Raw genomic sequence first — 15673 nt, 5'->3', positions numbered from 1 at the left:
TACCCTTTAGAAGAGCAATTCGAGATACAGTATATTGCATATTGTATACAGTTTAAGAAGTTTCTCCCCAAAGATCCTGAATCAAGATGACACTTTTTCTTCAACAAATTGAACCACCTAGAGGAAATGGACAAATTTCTAGAAACATACAACCTGCCAAGACTGAATCAAGAAGAAACAGACAATTTGAACAGACGGATCACGTGTTAAATTGAATTTGTAATTTAAAAAAAAAAAAAAAAACAAGAAAATTCCCAGCAAACAAAAGTTCAGGACTAGACAGCTTCAAAGGGAATTTTACCAAAATATAATGAAGAGCTAACAACTATCCTTCTTAAACAATTTTAAAAGACTGAAGAAGAGAGAACACTCCCAAATTCATTCTACGAAGGCACCATTCTCCTGATACCAAAACTAGATAAAGACACTACAAAAAAGAGGGTAACAGGCCAATATCTTTGATGAATATAGATGTAAACAAAATACTAGCAAACTGAATCAAACAATATATAAAAAGGACTATACATCATGATCAAGTAGGATTTATTCCAGGGACACAAGGATGGCTCAGTATTTACAAATCAATCAATGTGATAAACCACATTAATAAAAGGACGAATAAAAATCACATGGTCGTCTCAATAGACACAGAAAAAGCATTTGACAAAATTCAACATCCATTCATGATAAAAACTCTCATCAAAGTGAGTACAAAGGGAACGTATCTCAACATAATAAAGGCCATTTATGACAAACCCACAGCTAAGATCATACTTAATGATGAAAACCTGAAAGCCTTTCCTCTAAATTCAGCAACAAGACAAGGATGCACTCTTGCCACTGCTATTTAACACAGTATGGAAAGTTCTAGCCACAGTAATCAGATAAGAACAAAAACAAATGGGACCTAATTAAACTTAAAAGCTTTTGCACAGCAAAGGAAACCTGCATACTGTTTTCCATCGCGGCTGAACCAATTTATATTCCCACCAACAGTGTACAAGGGGGTTCCCTTTTCTCCACAAATATGACATATTAGAGTTGGAAAGGACCTTAGCAGTTTTCCATTCTGTAAGAATTCCATAAGTCACCCCTATCCCATCTCTAATCGTCACCATAACTACTACCGTCACACTCCTAGCAAAGGGTTATTCAATCTCCCTTGGAATTCTCCATTGATGTTAAATCCTCCACCTAAGAAATCAGTCCATTCCAGTTTCAGATGTACCCTGAGCCTTGGAATATAGACATCTGAGGGCAAAAGTACAATTTTCTTACATTTTAACCAGGTATTTTTACCAGAGATACAGGGTGTTTATTTCACTATTACTGATGCTCTTCATACTATAAAGTCTTTACTATTTCATTTGCTTATTTATCTCCTCAAATCCTTTATTTTTCAGTTCCTAATTAGTTTGTAAGTTTTCCTAATCATATTAGTGCATCTCAAAGTAAATATTTTTATTCCCAATTTTTGTGAGGTATATTCTCATCCAAAAGTCTAGTATTCTTATATCATGTTCACTTACAGAGAATCTGATTCTGTGAACTAAATAATGTTCAAAGTCATGCAGCTAGCAATTGGTAGAATCAAGATTAACCAGTAGAGATAGGACCAAAACATGTTTTTAAAAAGCGCCCAGGTTATGCTGAAGCATAGTCAGGGTAGAGAATTACCACTCTACTAATTCGATGCAGTTTAGAAAATCCGATCCCACTCCTTAAATACATACTCAGCTGTTCATTTAACCATGTATTTTGTTTTTTTCCCAGTTTCAACATTCTTTCGGAAAATGAGATAAAAATATAAACCAAAGCCTTAAGTCGTTTAGGCTTGAGTTCTGGGAAATACAGAACATATCTCCAGCTTTCAGCATTGCAAATTCTCTAGTTTCTACCTCTGTTTACCTTTTATACCACATTCAAGGAAAATATTCAGCAAGAAAGGTGTATAACTGAGTTTGCTTCAGAATTAACTTCCCTTCCAATAACACTCCTTCTGAATGCTGTCTACAAGCAAAGGGGCTAATTACAATTTTCTTCACTAACTTCATAAACATTTATTGAGTGCCTATTATGTGCAAAGAATAAATTGAAGCAGGTTATACCTGCAAGAGAAGTATGTTTTGGAAATTTTATGTGCTTCAAGCAAGAATGGAAAAACATAAGGACCCAACAATAGGATTTTATAATGCTTTACCTCCGTTCTCTTTCAGAAGCTCCAAGAGAAGAAAATACATATAAAATCCTTTTACTGAAGTGGTGAAATAAGAGTGTATTCCCTGTATAAGTTTTATTACATGAAAAACCTGTGACAGTTGTCTAAATATATGGGATATGGCCACAAAAAAGCTATGATAAAAAGATACTGATGATTGTACACCGCATACCAAGTATGTCAGAAAGACTTCACTAGAATAAGCAGTTGAATTAATGTTAAAAATATATAGTGGCTATGTTCATTTTGAAAGGTCATCAATTTTCCTTAATTTAAATCAAATTTCTTACTCATGAAAATAAAAAGTGATCCTGATCCTGAATCAAGTATAGCAAAGGAAAGACTGAGTCAGTTTGTTTACAAAGTACAACTATCAGTACAATTATAAATGCAAATGCTATACCATCTCTAAAGTCTTTAGGACATTTCATTTGTTGATACATGTAATATAGACACATTCCTTTGATCATAAAACTGTAACACTATTACTTAAACTCTGATCTCAAGTAAACCAATAAAATAATAACTATTGTTCCATAATTTAAAAAAATAGACCTGTAGAATAGATGGGGGAAATTAGAAATTGTGTTCAAGAAACGATGCTGCGAAATCATTATAAGTAAAACATGCAGTTACACAAGTGGAAAAGCCTCTTTCCTAGGAGAAAAAAATTCTGTTTCTAAAAATCAATTTTTCTTCCCTAACTTTATTTTCAGTTAAAAAAATATATATACATATATTTAACAGTGTTATTAGTTGAATTGTATTCCCCCAAAAAGATATGTTCAAATCTTAATCCTCAACACCAATGAATGTGACCTTATTTGGAAATAGGCTCTTCGCAGTGGTAATCAAGTTGAGATGAAGTCATGCTGAATTACAATGGGCCCTAATCTGACATGACTCTGTCCTTATCCTTATAAGAGGAGAAGAGACATAGACACACAGGAGAAAAGCATGTGATGAGCGAGGCAGAGAGTGGAGTTATAAGACTATAAACCAGTGCATGCCAAGAACATTGCCAACACCAGAAGCTAAGAAAAAGGCATATAGCAGATTCTCCCAAATGCCTTTAAAAGAGGATGGTCCTGTAGACAACTTGATTTTGGACTTTTAGTCTCAAGAACTGTGAGAGAATAAATTTTTGTTAATTTAAACCACCTAATTTGTGGTAATATGTTACAGTAGACCTAGGAAACTAAAACAGAGACTCACACCTCCTGTTTCCTTTTATTTTTCTAGTGAAATATCAAATCAATTTCTCAGACTAAATAAACATATGATCAATGTATACACAAAAGATATTTAATCCAAAGAAAATTCTTCAAATTATTCTGCCTTGCACATGGGATATTTCTCCAAATCATAGTGGTTGATATAAAGTTAAAATTCTAGAACAGGCAGTGAGTCTATGAATACCCGAATAAAATTTTTTTTGCAAAATTTGTTATATAAATAGTTTTCATGACACTAAAAGGTTAACAACCATATTTTTAACAACTATGTTTTTTAACAGTGGTTTCTGGATAAACTGCACTTTTACATGTTTAAACATATAAACTTTAAACTGCTCATTGCGAAACTTCAATGTGAACAAAATTTAGTAGCAATACAACAAACATGATGTAAAAGAAATTTGACATGAGTATAAAGAACAAATTCATTACCGCCTTTGCAAGAGTTGAGCTGACTACTATGAGGAGACTTGTTTTCATGCATTTTTCAAAAAGTAGAATAACTGCATCACCTATTTATTGAATTATGTGCTCTGCAAGTGCCAAGTAGTTAAGCTTTTTACTTATATTATCCATCCCATTTAATCTTTATGATTATATTATTAGTACCAAATTTTAAAGACGTACAAATCGGAGGTCAAAGAGATTTGCTCAAGGTCACACAGCTGGGGGGTGCGGCACAGCTGTGGTTAATCAGTCTTAACCTGTTCTATGAATTTGTGTTCTTGTATAGCAAGCTTATAAGTCATATCAGCTAATCGCCTTTCTAACTACTTAAAAATTTTAAAATCATAATTTGCTAATCAAGCTTAAAATATGGGAAATAAATGAAATATTCAGCACTTTTGATTAGAATTATAAATATCTATGGCTTACTAATGACATAGTCATAAACAGAATGCAATTCAAAGAGGACAAAGGGCTGGTTCTTAATATAATGCGGAAGAAATATAAATTACAGCCATCCCTGACAAAGGATATGTTGCTATGGTCAAGGTTATTCAACTTAAGATCAGATAAGAGATGACATGTGGGTGAGTTAAAAAAGGAAATATTGGAGAGAGAAATTTGACAATAGGTTTCTTATGGAGAAGCAATGTTTATGGGAACTATTTCCATTAATTTAGCAATGATAAATTTTAACTGTTTCCTTAAATAGTTAAGTGGATTATATCAAGCAAAGATTTAAATTACGATTAAAGTGTAATTCTGAGAAAAGAAGTTTTAGAAACAGTCACGTGATAAAAGGGTTAAGAAAGAAATCCCTGCTCCTACAATCCATTACACTATGTTGGTTTACTGAAGGAAGCAATGAAATATATTTCTTTGGAGATCCTTAAAAACAGAAGGCATACATTATCAGCAGTTCAGAAAGGTTTAGGTGTGTCTCTGCCAGGAGGCAGCCAGTGGAAAGCCACTTACTGTTCTATAAAGCCTAGTGACTGCATAACAATGCTATTCTTCTAACTATGAGGAAAGGGCAACACAGCTGCTTTTTCTTTTCTTTAGTGATCAGGATTTGCTGTCCAAAAAGTTGCAGAATAATTTGAGTATAATTAGATGAAATTTTCCCCAACAGAAAAGCAAGAATTAATTTTGACTCTAGTTACTGAAAGAAAACTCAGAAGCTCTACACTGGGCTTTTTAAACATTTATGGCCTCCTTTACTTAGAAAGTGTCCCTTTATGTACAACTTAAAAAGCAGACTCATTTGCTGAATGACCTTAGGCTTATGAGTTGAATTAACACTAAATTAAAAATTCTGAACATATCTAGAGTTTCTTTGTTCATGTAAAATGCTTTGAAAAATTCAATTTTAGTGCATTCTACTTAAGTTTTTATGAGTTTGCTTGTATTTCATTTTATATTCATCTACTTAAACCTTCATTTTTCATGAAAGTGGAGAAGGCAGATTCCTTATATTTATTATTATTTTTCTTTATAATGTAGACAACTTCCTTCCAAGCAAACTCTCTTTAAAGGGTAATGTAATTAATTTCAATTTTGAAGATGGCACTGTTGCCCACAATCCTTGGCCAACTATTTTTCCAGGAGTACTAACAGCTTCTGTGAAAGTAACTAAAATTTCAGAGGGATCTTGTGATGTAGAATTCTCACAAAATATAAAGCTGTTAGATATGTAAAGGGATGTCATCATATTCCAAGATTTTACAGCACTTTAGAATAGTTGTTTAAAATAAGCGAGGAAAAAGTTTAGGAATTAAACAAAAAAAATTCATGTATGGTATGGACAATTTTAAAATAGACAGACAATAATTCTAACTTCCAAAACTATTCAGTATTTGTAGTTATATGACATACATGTCCAAGATAGATGCAAAGAACCCTGTTTTCAAACATGGGTATTTAATTTCTGTTATTTCAATTTTTATTTTGTATTTAGGGATTCTATACTATGTAGTACTCCAGATAGGAGCAAAAGTAGCTTAATGTAATTTCTGACATGCAACAGTGCTCAGAAGAAAGAAAAAGAGGAGAAATAGTAATGCCTGTATAAATTGCTGTGTTAAAGAATGCTTTTTATTTTTTCATTAAAACATATGATAATTCTACTTGTTTCCACATACTTAATAATAAAAAACTCATAGCACAAATATTTCATTGCTTGCCTCCAAAAAATTGTTGACATCCTCTGTGGCCATCTGCCAAGGTGGTCATTCCTCTATGTTTGATGGAATTAGAAAAGTGTCAGGGTTCTGTGGATTGATGAAGGAAAAGATTCTGTGCTCTTGACTTTCGGTATTTATTCCCTTGGTCCTGTTAAAAAGGAAATAAGGGTAAATTTACCAATTTTGAACAGATAGCTAGTTATTCTATATTTCTTTAGATTTATATTCAAGGACATTTTGAGATTCTTGGTCTCATTGAGAATCACAGAATGTTAGTCTCACACACAGGACTTGGTAAATTTACGACTCCAGATAAGAAAGAACTATACCAATCAGATGATTCAGTCCCCATATTTTGTACCATAGGAAGCTAAAATCCATACAGGTTAAACAACTCAACCAGTGTTATAACCAAATGGTGACAGAGCCAGCATAAGAAACTAGTTCTTATTAGTCCAAGTTTAGGGCTCCTTCCTCTAGTTGTCTCCCAGCAGGTAGAAGAGAAGACTCTTTGGAGGAAGGAGGGAGTTTGGGAATAGCATTATCATGACCAAGCTAATCTCTCAGCCCTATTGCTTAGAGAAAAAGACTAGAAAGAAACAATGTGGTGTTTATGGTTAAATAATACTTAGATTAATTCAAAGCACAGCATTTGCTCAGTGCTTTGATATTTTATTAAAGTATATTTATTTTTTAAAGTATAACTAAGATATTATTTTATTAAAAATGACCAGTCACTGCTAAATTTATGAATTTCATCGTTATGATAATTTATTTCTCCCAATCCTTCCTACTGTAACAATCTATTACCCACATAGCCAAAGAGTGATATTTTTATTATCCAAAGAGCAACAAAGTAATATTTTTGAAAAGAAAATTGGATTTTAGACACTCTCTTGGTCAAAACCCTTCAAAGAGATCCCATTAACATGTATGATAAAATCCAAAGGCTTTATCTTCCCGTAGATGACTGGGCGCCTTCCTAAACAAACTTCCTACCTTCCAGCACTCACCCCTCTCCCTAATGTTCCTGATTTTCTATATCCATATGTGCTTAATTTCCATTTATATTTATAATTTCTAGGTACTATACAGACTAACACAATCCCTGGTGGGGGGCAGAGGTGTTTTGGAATTAACTATTACTTGAGTTTTTAAAGGTAATATGGTAAATGTACAGTAATTATGTAATAGGCACCCTTCCCCGCAATCTGAGAGGTCTGGGACAGCACTCTGAAATAAAATATGTTAATATCTCTATAGCCAAACATATATTCATTCTATGTGGTATTTTTAAAATAGCTCATATCACTTTTACTACTAAATAAGTTAAGATTAGGTCAGGTTTTACCATTATATTACTTGCAGAAACTTTCAGTTTCTAAATTTTGGAACTGCAGATCAGGGATTGTAGAATACACTACATATTTCTTTGTTTACTGCCTGTCTCTCCTATCTATGTTCTCAAGACCAGTTTGTTTTCCTGCTGTATGCCCAGTGCCTAATAAATAATAAGTACTAAATAAATATTAGTTAAGTGGATAAGTGAAGGCTTCTGTAAGGATTAGTTTTTTGTTCATTTGTTTGTTATATTGTAAGTAAATCCTATCATATAATAATAGAATTCTTCTCAATTGAAGGAATAGTTAAAAATTATTTTAAAAGCTTCTTAAAATTTTTTCCTCTTTTATAGTTCACTGAAAGAAAAAATATGATAAACAGCATTTAGATAAAACTACAAGAAACAACACCTGGGCTATGTAACATAGTGGGAAGGGTTCTCAAATGGAATTCTAGAGATCCAAGTGCTTCCCTGCATTCCCATTTTCTACTTAACCACTTATTTATCATTTATCCATCCATCTTCCTTCCATCCATCTACCGCTTTCTCTTTGATTTAGTAATCTCACCATTCTCGGCCCAATTCACTACCTGTAAAATCAGAGGGCAGAACTCAATCTTTAATAGTTCTATGATTTTACTAACAGTTAAATAATTGAGGCAGTAACCACTCTGACTCTCCCCGAAGTCAGCTAGCCAGTCCGAAAGATGTATAGTCTTGTTCATCTAATCTCCAGTTAAAAAATTAGAGACTAGTTTTTAATTAAAGCCTGTTTAATTCCAATGAAGTGACACATTTGCCAAATATCTACTTTACGCCACAGATACACAATACTGAACTTTTGTTTCTGCATAACAGTATGCCTAGTAATAAACATCTACTGAGCATTTACTGTGTGCCAGGCATTATTTTAAGCTCTTCACATATAGTATTCCTTGCTGTCTTGACTTTTACTCTGAGGAACAAGTGCTTCAGATAGCTGTAGGTCCAAGGAAGATGAGAGACACGTGGCACAGACGCAGACCCACCCTACACGTGGAACCACGTCCAGCTGAGCCCAGTCTGGATGACACCTACTCCTGCTTACCTGCAGACTTCTGAGCAATAATTAAAAGGTTATTGTGGTATGCCAATGAGATTTTTGTGGTGGTCTGTTCCTGAACCCGCACCAGGAACCCAGCCCTGTTTACTCATCACCCGGCTGGAGCCAGTCACTGAACAAAAATCAAACACCAGGGAGAGGGCTCACGAGGCTTGCGGCCCTCCCTCCACACAGGAGGAATCATTTTCACTTGCTCACAGGGTGCTGCGTACACAGGCCTCCAACCTGGCACTTCAAATGAGAGGTCCTGGTGTGAAATGGCAGGGCTCACTGGCAGAGTGCAGAAGGCTGCGCGCGCACCTCAACCCAAGATGGCGGTGACGGGCGTGTGCAGAGAGGCTGCGCCCAGCACCGCATTCTGGAACCTGAGCAGCTCAGCTGGGCCCGCCCCTTCCCGCCTGACCCAAGCCCGATAAAGCTGCCCTGCCCCAGGTCTGGGAGAAGCGTTATGCTCTAGCATGTAATCTCTCACCTGTTGACTCTTTGATTAACGAATAAAGATTTCTTTTGCTTCTGGAAAAAAAAAAAAAAAGCTTGAAATTCGAAAAAAAGAACTTGTAAAATAGCTTGAAATTTGGACCCTCAAGTGGGAGCCCCCATCAGTGGCTTTACTCTAGAGAAAGCTGAAGGCCCCAGAGTTCCCCTGGTTCCTTTTCTTCCCACCTGTCAATTTCATGAGATACTCTAGTATCTTCTCAGGCAAATGACGTTTTTAAATAAGCTTCCCAAATTCTGTTTTTCTTCTCTATGTAGAGAACTGCACTTTAGTAAAGTTGCATAAAGTAGATTTCCTTTTTAATCCTACGTATTTTATATCGTTAAAAATTTTTGTTTATAAGGAGCTTTCTATATTTCTTTTGATAATGAATGGTAAGCAAACATTCGGGATTATTTGTATCACTGATTCACTCAAACTATTTATGAGAAACACATATATTCTAGATATTGTTTTGGGTACTGGAGATACAGCAGGGATGAGAAACAGTCTCTGCCCTCATAAAGGAATAAGAAAGAATATGTGGAATATAATTTAAAATGTACATCTTAGATCTATACAGTAAGGAGAGAAGAGTAGCTTATAAGAGAGAGTATGAAGGCAGAATGTCTGAGGAAAGTTTATGTGCAATCCTTAATCTATACTTAATCTTCAAGAGGAATATATCAGCATATACAGGGAACCCTGCAAGAAATCATAAATAAGAGTAAACAGTAAAGTGCTACTACCACCCCAATGGCAATGTTTGTATTACATTTTTCACTCTACCAGTGATTTCATATATACTCCTAAATGTAACCTTTTCATACTTCTTCCAGATGAGCAGGAAAGAAAATGGAGCCTTAGAGGTTTGAGAAACATGACTACTTTGAGTAGTGGTAGATCCAGCTACAGCCTGGTTTCCAATTTTCCCGGTTTTCCTTTCCATTATACGACACTACATCATCTTAACAAAAGACAATTAGTTTCACAGCAGGCAGTGCTGAAATTTCCTTTTATTTACTTCTGTAAGCTACTTGTTAAGTGGGACAAAGAAGCAACATTACTGGGGTCACACAGAAGCTGTTGGTAAGAAATTGAACATCTTTTGTCATCAGATGTAAGCTCAAATCACTTTGAGATGGCATGATAGAATTGGTATTGGACAAGTTTAAGAATTTACTACCACAGCACATTTTCCCAACCAGTAGATTTAACCATCTAGAGTAGGCTTTGGCAAACTTCAGCCGGCAAAACAAACCAGTTTACCACCTGTTTTTGTAATGTCCCTCCAGCCAAAAATGGTATTTACATTTTAAATGGTTCACAAAGCATCAAAAGAAAAAAAATCATGACACTTGGAAATTATAAGAAACTCAAATTTCACTGCCCTTAAATAAAGCTGGCACAGAGTCATGCTCACTTGTTCAGGTATTGCCTATGACTGCTTTCACACCTAGACAGCAGTTGAGGACCTGCCGGCCAGCGAAGCTTAAAATATTTACTATCTGGCCTTTTACAGAAGAAGTTTGTGTGATCTAGACAGTCACAGAATTTTCCAAGGAATTCAGAATGTTAAAGGCAGTAATAACATCTGCTCAAATTTGTAATTTAAAAAATTAACCACATAGTTATTTAAGTATTTCCTCCCCTTACAATGGAATGATCTGAGAGCACTTGAGACATATGACTGAATGACTATCCCAGGGGCCTGAGACTTAGGCAGCTGATCACTTGGATGGCTTCCTTGACACCATGGTGTTTGTGATTATTATAGAGGTTTAAATTGTTTAACTACCAGCCCTATATTTTCAAATTTACTGCCACATAGATTGCTGGTTAAAGAAGCAAGCACAAAGAAACATTTGGTGACATATAATTAATGAGGAGCATAAAAATCCTATGAAGCCTGTAAATCTGCCTTAAGATGACTGTCATCAAATCTATAAGTTGCATTTATCTAATCAAAAGGAACCCTTAGAAGACTCAAATACTTTAATAAAAGTCAGTATTTAACAGAATATGGTAATTTAAGAAATGAATATGGTGATGAGCATATGCAAAATTTCCTTGAGTAAAATTTTCTTATTTGGAAATTAAAATCAGCTGATTTTGAAAGCAGATTTACAGGCTTCATAGGATTTTTATGCTGCAAACAGTTTTCTAAATATTTATGTTTTTGCAACTTATCACATTTAGAAATGATATTTTTCTGAATGTTCACTACCGAGGTCCAATTCCCCTTGATTTGCAATCTTCATAAACTTTGTGCTGTGATCCAAATTTTAACAATATGAGTTCCCAACATTTTTGTAACTTATGACATCCTTCTTGAAAATTTTAACATTTACCTATTTAAAAAATGTTGAGAAACAATGTATCAAAGAATAGGGAAAAAGTGGTAATATTTATCCTCTCTACTTATTCATTTATTATTCTTTGAGCAAACAGATGAGGAGGAAATTCTTTGCTAGCTATTGTAGAAAAAAGCCAAAGATAAATGACATTTTTTGTTTTCAAGGAGCTTACAGGCTGGTGGCTGCAAGATCAAGAGGTATACAGACTGTTAAAGTACATTTTGATAACTTCTTTAATAAATGTAAATTATGATGCTCATAGATGTAAAGAAGCTGCTACATTATAATCTAGAATAAAAATGAACTCAGTTCCTGGTGGTGAAAACAGAAGAGAGAGAGTGAATGAGAGATATTAATAAGGTACACTCCACTGGGCAATTAGATAATGGAAGTAAGACAAATATTTAAAATTATTATCAATAATGATGTCCTTTACTTAGAGATATAAGAAATGAAGGGTCTAGTGAATATTTACTTAGAAAAAAAAGATAAATTGAGTATTTCCTCAACAGATGACCAAACTCTCATTTTCTCTTAATTTCTAGACAGTACACACAATACTTTAATGTAAAACTTTTGGGAGCCAGAGGTGTGTTGGAATTAAGAACTTCTTAGAGTTTTGAAAGGTAAGCTTAAATCCATCACAACTATGAAATAAACATACCAAAAAAAAAAAAAAAAAAAACCCCACAGGTTTTTGATGCCTAAAACATACATCAAAGACTGCCCAGAAATAAACGATAATTTTAGGCTTCTTATCATTGTAGAAAAATAACTGATTCAAAAAGAATAAACTATCATGAGTTGATGAATAGGTATACAAAATGTAGTAACTCATACAGTGGAGTATTATTTGGCCATAATAAGGAATGAAATTCTGACACATGTTACACCATGGATGAAACTTGAAAGCATTATGCTAAGTAAAAGGAGACAGACACAAAATACCACATATTGTGTGATTCTATGTATATGAGATGTCCAGAATAGCCAATCCATAGTGACAAAAAGAAAATTAATGATTGCCAGGGGAATGAAGGGGAATGAAGAGTAACTATTAATGGGTACAGGATTTCTTTTTGGGGTGATGAAAATATTCCAGAATAAGTGGGAAGGATACACAACATTGTGAATATACTAAAAAGCACTGAATTGTACAAGTTAAAATTGTGAACTTTATAGCTTATAAATTATATTTCAATAAAGCTGTGATTAAAACTTTTTCTATAAAAAAGAATGAACTCATTTTTTCAGAGAATCTTCAATTTCTTAAGTATTAAAAATAAACTGCTAAGATGAATTAGACCAGGGAAATATTCCTCCTTGTGACTGTTAATAACCCACATTGATCTTATAAGATGTAGCTAAAGACAAAAACAAAAACAAAAACAAACCAGCAATAAAGTTCTTCAGATATTTCACATTTAAAAATTTAAACACAAAAAAATCTAAACATGAAACACATAATTAGTATGGATAAGTAAAGAAACATAGGAAAATAATTAAATAACAGACTAACTTTGGTTTAGACTGTAGTTTTTCCTTACTTCAATGACATAACAAAAATTAAAAATTCTAATTAAATGCTGAAAATAGTTATAAAGAGTTAATCTGGTAATTTCTTTTCTCTGAATTCAAAGTCCAAATTCTTTTTATTCCAAATTAAGTTAGAGAATATTTAGAAACCAATCTAAAAACTACAATAGGATCACTGTGAACAATGGTTTTTGGAAACTGGAGTAAATTTAAAAATGAAGATTTAACCAGAAGAATGAAAGAATGAAGATATTAGAATCTGTCTGAATTTGAACCACCTTATGTTTTAACATGCAGAAAATGAATTATAGAGGGAAAAAGAAACAAGGAAAGAGACAGCAAAATCCAGCAAAATCTATGTTCATTTATTTGGGTCCCATACTGATGTTCCAAGGAGGCTTGAGCTGAAGTTATTATTCACTAGAATACATAAATTGGCTTGATAATTCATGTATTAAGCTCAGCTGAAATCTGCTTCCCCTGGCAGATCACATCAGTGAGTAAAAAGCAATTTACTCCAGTGGATTGGGAAAGTCTAACTGAAGTTACAACTGCATAATCTTCATATATATATACATGAAAACTTACATATATTTACTGAAAATTTATAAGAATAAAAAAGCTTTATATACATATATATATATATATATGTAAATATATAAAACAGGAAACCAATGCACTTTCTTTAATATTCATAGAAAATAAATTGTAACAGGATAATATTCTTACCAAATTATCAATGTTTTATTTAGTTATCTAAATTATTTTTATTATTAATGTATTTTACCCACAATGAGCAATGTAAGTATAATAACTAAATCTCATTTTAGAAATATAACACAATAATGATTACTAGATTCTAGTAGGTGGCCATGAGATAAATTCAAGCAGATCCCAATTTATTATGTGGTAAATCACAACACTTTTTTGTTGTTTTGGCCTTTTAAGATCATAGTTTCTTATTTAAAAATTTAATAATATAAAGTATAAAATATAATTGGATCTAGGTAATTTAGTAGAATGTGAGCTTCCTAATCATTTTATAAAACCTGCTATCTCTTGAATAGTATGTGTAAAATAATGTGGTATAACAGAAGTATTAGAAAAAATAATTCAGCAGTCTTTCATAAGTAGTACACTCTAAACATTGGAGATAGAAAGGGATGATGGGTAATGTAAATATATGTGAAGATAACATAGTGGTAGCAACTGACTTGTATGAAAATCAGTCTATAGATCCTATTTAGGATGAAGAAATTGGCTAATGCTTACAGCTGGAAATAAGTTGTTTTAATCGCTTTACTTTTTTTCTGAAATGAAAAAAATTATTAAAATAACATGTAAAGATACCATGATCAAATAGTATTTATTATACTTCTTAAATAAAATCCACATTAGAAATTTAGTTGAAATTGAAAAGCAATGAACAACTAATGCCTTCAACAGGTAGTAATTTTTTAAAAATATTTTTATTACCAAGTAATATATGAAACAAAATCTCAAACAACACAAAAATATGTATAATAATATATACACAATCATGTGTAGCAAATTGAGCTATATAGACTATTATGTTGACATAATCAGTTTTAGAAGATGATAAAAAGACTGTGTTCATGACACTTCCAAACTCATTCTATGAGGCCCTGATACCAAAACCAGACAAAGACACCACAAAAAAAAAAAAAAAAAAAAAGAAAAAGAAAATAACAGGCCAACATCATGGATGAATATAGATACAAAAATCCTCAACAAAATATTAGCAAACTGAATTCAACAGTACATTAAAAGGATCATACACCATCATGATCAAGTGGGATTTATCCCAGGGACATAAGCATGGTTCAGTATCATAAATCAGTCATTGCAATCATATTAACAAACTAAAGAATAAAAATCATGTGATCATCTCAATAGATGCAGAAAAAGCTTTTGTCATAACCCAACATCCACTTACGATATAAACTCAACAAAGCAGGTATAGAGGGAACATAAAACACAATAAAGGATATATATGACAAATCGACAGCCAACATCATACTCAATGGTGAAAAGCTGAAAGCTTTTCCTCTAAGATCAGGAATGAGACAAGGATGCCCACTCTTGCCACTTTTATTCAACATAGTATTGGACGTCCTAGCCATAGCAATGGGACAAGAAAAATAAATATTAAAAATCCAAATTGGAAAGGAAGAAGTAAAAAGTTACTGTTTGCATATGACATGATACTTCACAGAAAAAACCCTAAAGTCTCCACCAAAATCCAATTAAAACTAACAAATGAATTCAGTAAAGCTGCAGGATACAAAATTAATATACAGAAATCTGTTGCACTTCTATACAGTAACAATGAACTATCGATCAGAAAGTGAAATTAAGAAAACAATCCCGCTTACAATTGCATCAAAAAGAATAAAAACCTATGAATAGATCTAAGGAGGTAAAAGACTCGAATTCAGAAAACTGTAAGATTCTGATGAAAGATGACACAAAATGATGGAAGGATATATCATGCTCATGGGTTGGAAAGATTGATATTGTTAAAATGACCTTACTACTTAAGGTTCATTGAACAGTACTGGTTCGTTGTAATCTTTATCAAAATGTCTATCGCATTTTTTAAAGAACTAGAACAAATAATTCTAAAATTTGTATGGAAACACATAAGACTCTGAGTAGACAAAACAATCCTGAGGAAGAAGAAGAAAGCTGGAGGTGTCAAGCTTCCTGACTTCAAACTACACCAAAAAAAGAACCAAAAAAACCCAACAAAAACCC

At 33.1% G+C, this 15673-nt stretch overlaps 1 protein-coding gene across 9 annotated transcripts in view; it reads right to left on the bottom strand.

Annotated features, from left to right (window-relative positions):
- The window catches only part of MBD5 (methyl-CpG binding domain protein 5), a 329751-nt gene that overhangs the window by 162773 nt on the left and 151305 nt on the right, over positions 1-15673 (bottom strand). For 8 of the 9 annotated variants that reach the window (XR_010380573.1, XM_064484760.1, XM_064484759.1 and 5 more), the window contains one exon: positions 6084-6231. The gene's annotated coding sequence lies outside the window, so the exon portion shown is untranslated. Of the gene's footprint in view, positions 1-6083; positions 6232-8999; positions 9041-15673 lie in introns of all 9 variants that reach the window. The other variant, XM_064484761.1, reaches the window with a different exon arrangement.

Source organism: Camelus dromedarius, chromosome 4 (genome assembly GCF_036321535.1).
Source record: "Camelus dromedarius isolate mCamDro1 chromosome 4, mCamDro1.pat, whole genome shotgun sequence".
NCBI lineage: Eukaryota > Metazoa > Chordata > Mammalia > Artiodactyla > Camelidae > Camelus > Camelus dromedarius.
The sequence above is the reverse complement of the archived record's forward strand: the minus strand, read 5'-3'. Positions and strand labels throughout refer to the sequence as shown.